Source organism: Oncorhynchus mykiss, chromosome 15 (genome assembly GCF_013265735.2).
Source record: "Oncorhynchus mykiss isolate Arlee chromosome 15, USDA_OmykA_1.1, whole genome shotgun sequence".
Classification (NCBI taxonomy): domain Eukaryota; kingdom Metazoa; phylum Chordata; class Actinopteri; order Salmoniformes; family Salmonidae; genus Oncorhynchus; species Oncorhynchus mykiss.
Genome location: NC_048579.1, coordinates 55,137,292 through 55,148,593, shown reverse-complemented (window position 1 = coordinate 55,148,593; position 11,302 = coordinate 55,137,292). Strand labels below are relative to the sequence as shown.

Here is an 11,302-nt window from a genome sequence, read left to right as displayed (position 1 = left end):
GCACTTTTCCAAGAGCTTATGTAATGTTGCCATTTAACCACATGGGGATAAAATTCAAGTAGAGTTAAAATAAATCTCCCAGGATTCCATGCGAGTAGTTCTCTGCAGGATAGCTCGTTTTGTCAAGGTGTCGAGTTCAAGAGGTAAGCAACGATCAAAACAGTGCATATTATTGTCCCTAAAGTAAGTGGTAGCATTCTAAATTGTGCCCAAGAGCTAGTTTGGTAACTGATTTGACGTTGTTCAGTGACCAGTTGTTAGCACGCAAGCTAACTATCTAGTTGGCTAGAACCGTGGGAGTTAAAGCGCCACTTTCGAAAAGAGTGGCACTAGTTATTTCTCTAGATGACTGGCTAGCTACTGATGACAGCTTAGCTATCTGTGTCTTTGCTATTTGTTTTTGTGCGACAGTGTCAAGTATTAACGTCAAGTATTAATATAAGTATTAGTATCAAGTATTAACGTCAAGTATTAATATAAGTATTAGTATCAAGTATTAACGTTACTCACCACTGTCAGTACTTGCATAGTCCGGGTAAGACAGTCAGTCAGCTGAACTGTTTAGTGTGCAGTGCTGGGACTGTTTGTCTTTGCTGGATCGCCTTGCCTGTATTTAGTACGTCTGACATCCTGTCTTTGTTCTTTGAGTAGCTAGCTACATTTTATCCAGGGTGGGTGGGGTGCTTGAGATGAGGCCAAGATGTCTAGTACAGTATTTGCAATCAAGCGTAATCATCCCTCCCTCGACCACGCGTATCCACAACAGAAAGTGGAGAAATCACTTGAGACCGAGGCTGTGTAAGTTACCTGAGCGGTTGACATTTGCACAAATAGCTGGGGAATTTAGAACTATCATGGTAACAACTGCAATTTGCCCCATCCCACCTGTCGTAACATCCTTTCAACATCAGTCTTTACCATGTCCGACCTGCAAACAGAGGAGAGCAGTGCCCGTCTCTTCCCTTTTGAAGTTGGTTCTGTTTTATGATTAATTTTGTTGAGCTAAAGCCTTTGTGGCTATGAAGAAGTGGATCGTGCTTTGATGTCAATCTTTCTTACTAATTTGATTATGTATTTGAAAAGGGATGGAGTGGAACAACCCACAGCTCTCGCTTTCCTTAACCTTATTCTTCTCTCTCGCTATATCCGTCCATCCAGTAGGGGTGAGATGAACCCCTCTGCCCTTGCTCAGTCTGCCCCCCTGCTCCCATGCCTGGACCCTGGGGGGACGGTGAAGCTGGGGGGGCTGACATGGAGCTGCAGAAGATGCTGATCGATGAGCGGATGAGATGTGAGAACCACAAGATCAACTAACAGACTCTCAAGGCTGAACATACCAGGTGGTAACCCGGGAGAAGTGTGTGTAATACCATAATACTGATAGTGTGTGTGTGTGACGTGTTCACACTTGTATATATCTCCTTCACTGTGTTCGTCCCAGGCTGCGGGATGAGTTTACCCAGGGGCAAGGAGAGCTGAAGTGTCTCCTTAGTGACAAGCAAACCGCCCAGGTGAAACTGCAGCTGCTGCTGGCTGAGCCCAGAGGAGAGATGCCTGAGGAGCTACGACTACAGGTACTGGAGCTAGTCAATAGAAAACGCACCTACTGACCTATGACTACTGTAGTGTATCTTTGTGTATAGCAGTGTTTCTGTCTTCTGTGCCAGTGTGTACAGCAGTCGGTTTGTTTTGTAAGGTGCTGACCCCCCCAGCGGCTGGAGCTGTTGAGGGCCCAGGTGCAGCAGGAGATGGAGGGGCCTGTCAGAGAGCGCTTCAACAAACTGGAGGGGGTGAGCCTCTCGCCCCAGAACACTTCTGTCTGTTCTCTAAAGCTATTTACTGTTCTCTACTGCTATTTACTGTTCTCTACTGCTATTTACTGTTATCTACTGCTCCAGACTACGTTTAACCACCTCTGGGCTGCCTCTGCTTCTGTTTTTTTTTTAATGCTTTGTACTGCTTCTATCCAGCCTCAGTTGCTTTGGATAGCTTTGAACTTATTCTCACACTTTAGTTCCACCGTGCTCTCGAACTGTCACAGCTGTAACTGCTATCTTCACAGCAACTGCGTGAGAACTAAGTGTTGAATGTTTTTGAGGGCAGGGATGGGTGGGCCATCACACTTAAACGGTCAGATTATTGAGAATGAAAAAACAGTACATCTGTTCAAATTCAACTTTCTCTGTTTCTGTTTCTCCTCCTTGACTCTAACCAGCCCTCTTCTCTGTTCCCTGCAGGAGACTGAGAAGTACAGGTCTGAGTATAACAAGCTGCGGTACGACTACACCTTCCTGAAGTCTGAGTTTGACCGCCAGAGAGAGGAGAGCGCTCACATACTGGAGGAGAAGATCCGCTTTGATGCTGAGGTGTGTGTGCGACATAACGTTTTTAGTGTGAGGTCTGATACAGTATGTTTGTCTTTTGATATACACTACATGACCAAAAGTATGTGGACACCTGCTCGTCGAACCATCTCATTCCAAAATCATGCGCATTAATATGGAGTTGGTCCCCCCCCTTTGCTGCTCTAACAGCCTCCACTCTTCTGGGAAGGCTTCCCACTAGCTGTTGGAGCATTGCCGCAGGGACTTGCTTCCATTCAGCCACAAAAGGATTAGTGAGGTCGGGCACTGATGTTGGGCGATTAGGCCTGGCTCGCAGTCTGCGTTCCAATTCATCCCAAAGGTGTTCGATGGGCTTGAGGTCAAGGCTCTGTGCAGGCCAGGCCAGTTCTTTCACACCGATCTCAACATATAATTTCTGTATGGATCTCGCTTTGTGCACAGGGGCATTGTCATTCTGAAACAAGAAAGGGCCTTCCCCCAAACTGTTGTCACAAAGTTGTAAGCACAGAATCGTCTAGAATGTCATTGTATGCTGTAGCATTAGGGGCCTAGCCCGACCCATGAAAACAGCCCCCAGACCATTATTCCTCCTCCAATAAATGTTTACAGTTGGCACTATGCATTGGGGCAGGTAGCGTTCTCTTGGCATCCTCCAAACCCAAATTAGTCCGTCAGACTGCTAGATGGTGACGCATGATATTTCACTCCAGAGAACGTGTTTCCACTGCTCCAGAGTCCAATGGCGGCGAGCTTTACACCACTCCAGCCGACGCTTGGCATTGCGCATGGTGATGTTAGGATTGTGTCCGTCTGCTCGGATATGGAAACCCATTTAATGAAGCTCCCGACGAACAGTTCTTGTGCTGGCATTGCTTCCAGAGGCAGTTTGGATCTCAGTGGTGAGTGTTGCAACCGAGGACAGACGTTCTTTTACGCGGTCCTGTTCTGTGAGCTTGTGACCTACCGCTTCGCAGCTGAGCCGTTCCTGCTGAGCTGCTCCTAGATGTTTCCACTTCACAATAACATCACTAAGGTAACTGACCTAAACGACTACCGCCCCGTAGCACTCACTTCCGTCATCATGAAGTGCTTTGAGAGACTAGTCAAGGACCATATCACCTCCACCCTACCTGACACCCTAGACCCACTCCAATTTGCTTACCGCCCAAATAGGTCCACAGACGATGCAATTTCAACCACACTGCACACTGCCCTAACCCATCTGGACAAGAGGAATACCTATGTGAGAATGCTGTTCATCGACTACAGCTCGGCATTTAACACCATAGTGCCCTCCAAGCTCGTCATCAAGCTCGAGACCCTGGGTCTCAACCCCGCCCTGTGCAACTGGGTACTGGACTTCCTGACGGGCCGCCCCCAGGTGGTGAGGGTAGGTAACATCTCCACCCCGCTGATCCTCAACACTGGGGCCCCACAAGGGTGCGTTCTGAGCCCTCTCCTGTACTCCCTGTTCACCCACAACTGCGTGGCCGCGCACGCCTCCAACTCAATCATCAAGTTTGCGGACGACACAACAGTGGTAGGCTTGATTACCAACAACGACGAGACGGCCTACAGGGAGGAGGTGAGGGCCCCCGGAGTGTGGTGTCAGGAAAATAACCTCACACTCAACGTCAACAAAACTAAGGAGATGATTGTGGACTTCAGCAAACAGCAGAGGGAACACCCCCCTATCCACATCGATGGAACAGTAGTGGAGAGGGTAGTAAGTTTTAAGTTCCTCGGCATACACATCACAGACAAACTGAATTGGTCCACCCACACAGACAGCATTGTGAAGAAGGTGCAGTAGTGCCTCTTCAACCTCAGGAGGCTGAAGAAATTCGGCTTGTCACCAAAAGCACTCACAAACTTCTACAGATGCACAATCGAGAGCATCCTGTCGGGCTGTATCACCACCTGGTACGGCAACTGCTCCGCCCACAACCGTAAGGCTCTCCAGAGGGTAGTGAGGTCTGCACAACGCATCACCGGGGGCAAACTACCTGCCCTCCAGGACACCTACACCACCCGATGTCACAGGAAGGCCATAAAGATCATCAAGGACAACAACCACCCGAGCCACTGCCTGTTCACCCCGCTATCATCCAGAAGGCGAGGTCAGTACAGGTGCATCAAAGCTGGGACCGAGAGACTGAAAAGCAGCTTCTATCTCAAGGCCATCAGACTGTTAAACAGCCACCACTAACATTGAGTGGCTGCTGCCAACACACTGACTCAACTCCAGCCACTTTAATAATGGGAATTGATGGTAAATGATGTAAAATATATCACTAGCCACTTTAAACAATGCTACCTAATATAATGTTTACATACCCTACATTATTAATCTCTTATGTATACGTATATACTGTACTCTATCATCTACTGCATCTTTATGTAATACATGTATTACTAGCCACTTTAAGTATGCCACTTTGTTTACATACTCATCTCATATGTATATACTGTACTCAATACCATCTACTGTATCTTGCCTATGCCGCTCTGTACCATCACTCATTCATATATCTTTATGTACATATTCTTTATCCCCTTACACTTGTGTCTATAAGGTAGTAGTTTTGGAATTGTTAGCTAGATTACTTGTTGGTTATTACTGCATTGTCGGAACTAGAAGCACAAGCATTTCGCTACACTTGCATTAACATCTGCTAACCATGTGTATGTGACAAATTAAATTTGATTTGACTTACGGTTTACCGGGGCAGCTCAAGCAGGGCAGAAATTTGATGAACTGACTTGTTGGAAAGGTGGCATCCTATGGCGGTGCCACGTTGAAAGTCACTGATGTCTTCGGTAAGGCAAATTTATTGCCAATGTTTGTCTATGGAGATTGCATGGTTGTGTGCTCGATTTTATACGCCTTTCAGCAACTAGTGTGGCTGAAACAGCCAATTCCACTCATTTTAAGGGGTGTCCAAATACACAAAAAGTATGTATAGACATTGCTCTTCTGATATGTTGTGTGTTCAGGTTTCACGGCTGGAAAGGGACAGAGCGGAGCTGATGGCCCAGTATCAGGGCACAGACCCGTCGAGAGACTGTAAACGCATTGAGTCTCTGCTGAGAGAGAAGGCCCAGCTCCACCTGCATCTGAAGGGCCTGGAGGCTGACGTGGCTGAGCTCCGGGCCCAGAGGGACAACTCTGGCCAGCAAGCCGAGAACGTGCAGCACATCCAGGTCCGCCAGTTCGTAGAATCCCAGGCTGCAGCCAAGTCACTGGAGGTAAGAAACTTGTGGTCTCTGTCTGTCAATCTTGAACTGTTATTGTCACTATGAATATTAAGCTACATGATGAAATATATCTGTTGGAGTAAGTCCTAACTTAGGTAGAATGACTACTGTGTGCTTGGTTTGATTTGTGGAATAATTCATCATTTGATTGTGTTTTAGGCAGAGAGGCAGTCACTGCGCCTGCAGTCGGAGCGTCTGGGGAGCGAGTTGCAGCTGAGTCATGAACAGAACACCCAGCTGACCGGCAGACTACACAAGACTGAGAGAGGTCAACACTCTCACCTGCCAGGTAAGTACCTATGTGATCCTTAACCTCTAACCCCAGAGATCATCAGCTGTATTTCTAAATAGCAGATGCTCTTATCCAGATCGACTTACAGTCCCCACCATTACCCCTTATATCAATAGGTTGCTGTGTGCTCATGCCAGTTTCTCTGTTTCTTTCAGATGGAGGGCGAGGCACTCTCACAAGCTGGAGTTGGCCAATGTGAAGCCGGAGTGTGCCAGGTCTAGAGGGGAAGTGGAGAGGGAGAGAGGCGCACTACAGGGCCAAAGGGAAGGTAACTCCGCAAATAACCTCTGTGTGTTTTGATCATACATGTACTGCACATCACTCTCATTTTAGTCTGCAAACTTTCCTTCCAGTCTCTCTCCTTTTGACTCCAACTCTTTCTCTCTCCCCCTCTCTCCTTTCTTTCTCTCCATCTCTCTCCCTCTCTCTCTCCTTCTCCCCCTCTCTACTTTCTCTTGCTCCCCTTCTTTTTCTCTCTCTCCCCCTCCTCCTTCCTTTCTTCTCTGGCTGTCTGTCAGGTATGCAGTCTGATGTGGTGTTGAAGGGGATGGTGGAGAGACAGAAGGAGGTGCTGGCTGAGAGGGAGGGGGAACTCGTCCGGAGGGTGCAGGCCGCTCGCGACGAGGAGTACCACAAAACAGCCACCGTGCACGAGGAGAAGTTAGGCTCGCTCTCTCTCACACACACTGTCTCAGATTACTTTGATGAAGTTGTGTAAATCGATCTTGTGTGTGTCACAGGAGGTTGGTGGTGCCTTATTTGGGGAGGGTGGGCTCGTGGTAATGGCTGGAGTGGAATAGTATAAAACACATGGTGTCCAGGCGTTTGATGCCATTCCATTTGCTCCATTTCAGCCATTTTATAAGCCGTCCTCCCCTCAGCAGCCTCCACTGGTGTGTGTGTATATAGTGTGTGTGTGTTCAGGTTCGTGCTGGAGGATTCTCTGGCTGAACTGGAGCAGCAGAGGGCGCTACAGGATGCTGCTGGCCACACCCAGAAAGAGGAGTGTGAGGAGCGTCTCCATGGCGCCCAGCTGGGGGAGGAGTCTGCTCATAAGGAATTGCAGAACCTCAGGTTAGTAAGAGGTGTTGCTTTACCTGTGTATAGTATGCATTACTAATATATTTCATATAAATGTGTCTTAATGACCCTGTGTGTGTTGCGTGTGTCAGGACTAAATTGCAGCAGCAGGGCTCTCAGCTGGAGGAAATGGAGACACAGAAGACAGAATGCCAATCTGAGACGGGTACTAAATTGCCTGAGGCTCAGCGCCTGACTGACATTCCGTTTGTATTGCCCTTTCAACATCGATTGGCTGATGTAAATGCCCTATGTTAAAGTTAATGTCCAAACAACATTGAGTTGACCACGTACCCGTCCCTCCCTCTCACAGCAGAACCAGGAGCTGGGGTTGCAGCTGGGTACGTTGTCCCACTCCGAGGCTGAGCTTCTGGAGTCCAACCAGTGTCTGAGGGAAACCCTGGAGAGGGCCCGGGAGGACCTGAGGAGCGCCCACTCACAAGCTGAGAGGACCCAACACGAAGCCGAGCGGTACACTGCACCACCTTTATACTGTGGTCTGTATACTGTATAGATATGCTGTCTATGAGGAGGAATGGAACTGTTCGAAATTCTACTGTTGGAACCAAGTGGTTTCTATTCTAACCCTCTCTCTCGCTCTCTCTGCAGATTGGTGGAGGAGCGTCGTGTGGAGGGGTTCGAGGAGAAAAACAAACTGCAGGAGAGGGATGCAGAGCTGCAGGAGAAGTACGGCTTGGCCAAGGAGAAACTACAGAGGGCTGCGCTGGCACAGAAAAAGGTACCCCCCCCCATATTCACCTCTCTTCCCTTCTTTGCTTCTTTCTCTTACTTCCTTTTCTGAAGTCTCTCTTTCAATTTAAGGTCTCTCGCACTCTGACTCTCATACAGAGGAAAAACATGACTGAGAACAAGGAGAAGAGATACCAGGATAAGATCCAGCTACTGGAGGCTAAGATGGCAGAGCTGGAGCTACAGACCAGCTCAGCCAAGAAGTATGTTTATTTTCTTACTGTGTGTGTTTTAAGACCAGTATGCGTGTTCCTCCTCAGTCGTCCTTCCTTCACCGAGGAGCATGCCCTCCTTAACAGACGACTGAAGGAGCTGCAGCGCCGACACAGCGAGTTCCGACGCCTCCATTCCCGGCCCAGGACTCGGCCCTATCTCCATCCTCGTACCTGGGTCTGAGGGGCCTAGTCTTCATGTGAGTACACCGAATCTGGGTACCTTCTCATATACCTTATCACTGGTGTTGACAGATCAGGGCCGGTATCCATAAAGAGTCTTGGAGTAGGAGTGCAGATCTAGGATCAGTTTTACTTTTAGATCATGATGAATAAGATTGTGGACAGGGGGGGTCTGGTCCTGAAAGGAATAGCTAGGTGACTATATCCTGTCAGGCTGTTTCACCACCTGGTACGGCAATCGCACCTTCCACAAGGGTGGTGCAGTCAGCCCAACACATCACTGGGGACACACTGCCTGCCCTACAGGACATCTACAGCACCCAGTGTCACAGGAAGGCCAAGAAGATCATGGACCTCAGCCACCAGAGCCACGGCCTGTTCACCCTTCTAACATCTAGAAGGTGGAAACTGTACAGGTGCATCAAAGCTGGGACACAGAGACTGAGAAACAGCTTCTATCTCCAGGGCATCAGACGGTTAAATATCCATCACTAGCCAGCCTCCGCTCGGTACCCTGCCCTGAACCTTAGTCACTATCACTAGCCGGCCTCCGCTCAGTACCCTGACCTGAACCTTAGTCACTATCACTAGCCGGCCTCCGCCCGGTACCCTGCCCTGAACCTTAGTCACTATCACTAGCCGGCCTCCGCTCAGTACCCTGCCCTGAACCTTAGTCACTATCACTAGCCGGCCTCCGCTCAGTACCCTGCCCTGAACCTTAGTCACTATCACTAGCCGGCCTCCGCTCAGTACCCTGACCTGAACCTGTGGGAGAAATTAGGGACATATATGGATAAATATACTGTCCTATATAAAAGAGGGATGCATTTGCCATTCTGGTAAGGTACATTGTCTATTGTATAGGACAGGAAGCCAGAGTGGGGCCATGGGAGAGGGCAACACCTAGGGCAGCTGGACATACAAAGATCAGAGGTTATCTAAGGACGGGGGGTTCAGCCAAAGGACCAATTGATGGATTACAGACATCAATCACATCACAGGAGACAAGTCTGTTTGATCTTAGACAACCATATGAAGAGAAGGCGACCAGAACAGCTAGGCACCCTAAAGCTAAAGGAGATGAAAGACACCAAAAGGGACACATGGAGTTAATTACAGGGTATGAACACAGGCCACAGGAAAGGGGAATGTATAGTATTTTTAGTATAGCGGAGCATGCTAAAAACAGAAGAGACACATAGTCTGCTGACCCTAGATAACACACAAACAGGAGAACGCATTAAGCTGAGTGAAGGGTCAAAGCAAGGGTCTTGTCACCATTAGGATCTAATGGAAAGCAGATGGGGGCGTTATTGGGCTGAACAAGCAGGAAGCACGGATTGGGATGTAACTTAATTTGCATATGGGAGGGACTTATATGGTAGGTGTATAACGAGCGAGGGCTCTGAAAAAGTGTGTGTGTTCCGCGGACCGCTCCGGCTTATGATACTGTTGTATTAAAAGTCTATATTGATTTTCACAAAGTTCTTGGTTGTGTCATATTTGAACCAATTTGCCACTACAAACCTTAGTCACTATCACTAGCCGGCCTCCACTCAGTACCCTGACCTGAACCTTAGTCACTATCACTAGCCGGCCTCCGCTCCGTACCCTGCCCTGATCCTTAGTCACCATCACTAGCTGGCCTCCGTCCGGTACCCTGCCCTGAACCTTAGTAGACCTGCATGGTCATTCCAGACGTCTGCATTGGCCATGCAGCATTTATGGTGATATGGCCTCTGCAGAAGTCTGGGCATTCATACTACTAATGCTTCGCTGCGCATAGCTGTTGTCAAGGAAGTGAGTTTGTGTTTATACAGGACCTCCCGCCCTCACCTACCGTCAATGCGGAGCCATCCGCATTGTTACAACATTTGAGAGTTGCACGGTGACATGGTACGGTGCTCAATTTGCCCACTGCATGTCTCTGGGGGCTCTGCAAGTGAGTCACACCATCCATACGGTGCCGCCGACCACATTTTCTGATCAAGCATAAATTGGCTCTTAGTTAGTGAAGTGACCAGTGTTAAATGATTATGCTACTGTTTACATACTGTTTCACTCACTTTGTTTATACTTCTTGTCATGGCTCATTTTTTAGCTATACATTTCTTGATTATGTGTGTATTACTGCAGTTAGAGCTAGAAACACAAGCATTTAGCTGAACCTGCGATAACATCTGTGTACATGACCAATAAACTTTTGATTTGATAGGTGTTAGCAATATGGTAGAGGTCACTGCTCCATCCCTTTCTGTCCCTTCTCATCCTCTTTCTCCCCACCCCACTCTTTCTCTCAGGAGGAGCAGCACCAGAGAGGGTTATCACTGCTGCGTCGGAGGCTGGAGGAGGTAGCCTGTACTCAGAAGCAGCAGCAGATGGAGGAACTGGGGCCTCCCATGGACAGGGGCTCTGGCCTGCACGACTCTCTCCCTGAACTCTGACCTCTCCACACTGACCCCACCCCCCCAGAGAGTGAGCGTGACCTTCGCTGTAGGATTTATTACTCCCTAGAAGTGATGTTTTAATTTAAGTGAGCTCTCAAATATTTTGTGAACCATTTTATTGGCACAAAACATATCAAATGAAAAGAGAAAGAACTACATGGATTCAATGTTTACGTGCCTTGGTGAGTAACGGTGCTGGAGTCCTTCCATGCCTTGACTGTTGATGCCTATGTAAAGAATGATATCAATGGCCAACTAGGGACTTCCTCAGTTTTATTTGACTGTTGTGAGATTTGTATCAAGTGTTTACACTAAAGCCATCACTATGAAACTTTAAAAGCGTGATAGCACCAAAGGCATTTGTGTTAAAGGTTGGTTTCACGGCTCACGGCTCATTTTTACCACTTTTTTTTTTGTAATGTGTGATTGTATTTGCAATTCATACAAAAATGTTTATGCTTTACTGAGGTCGTGTACATATTTTTTGTTCTGAGCTTTACTTGTGAGAACCATTTAACACCACAACCTAATTTTTATGCTGATGTTACTGTTGTGCCTCGTCTCTTACAAAAGCTTTCCAGAACATGCAAACTGCTTTTTATACTGTTCAACATACCTTGTGTCAATTGAAGCTTATCCTCAATACTGACAAAACTAAACTAATGGTGTTTTCTAATGCAAGAAATAGACCTCAACCTTTCACCTATTACTACCTGTCAGGGCAAGGAGATTGAG

The 11,302-nt window shown here is 47.8% G+C and overlaps 1 pseudogene; it reads left to right on the top strand.

Annotated features, from left to right (window-relative positions):
• The first annotated feature begins 700 nt into the window (after positions 1 to 700).
• On the top strand, positions 701 to 10,675 carry LOC110490754 (annotated as a pseudogene).
• Positions 10,676 to 11,302: the final 627 nt, after the last annotated feature.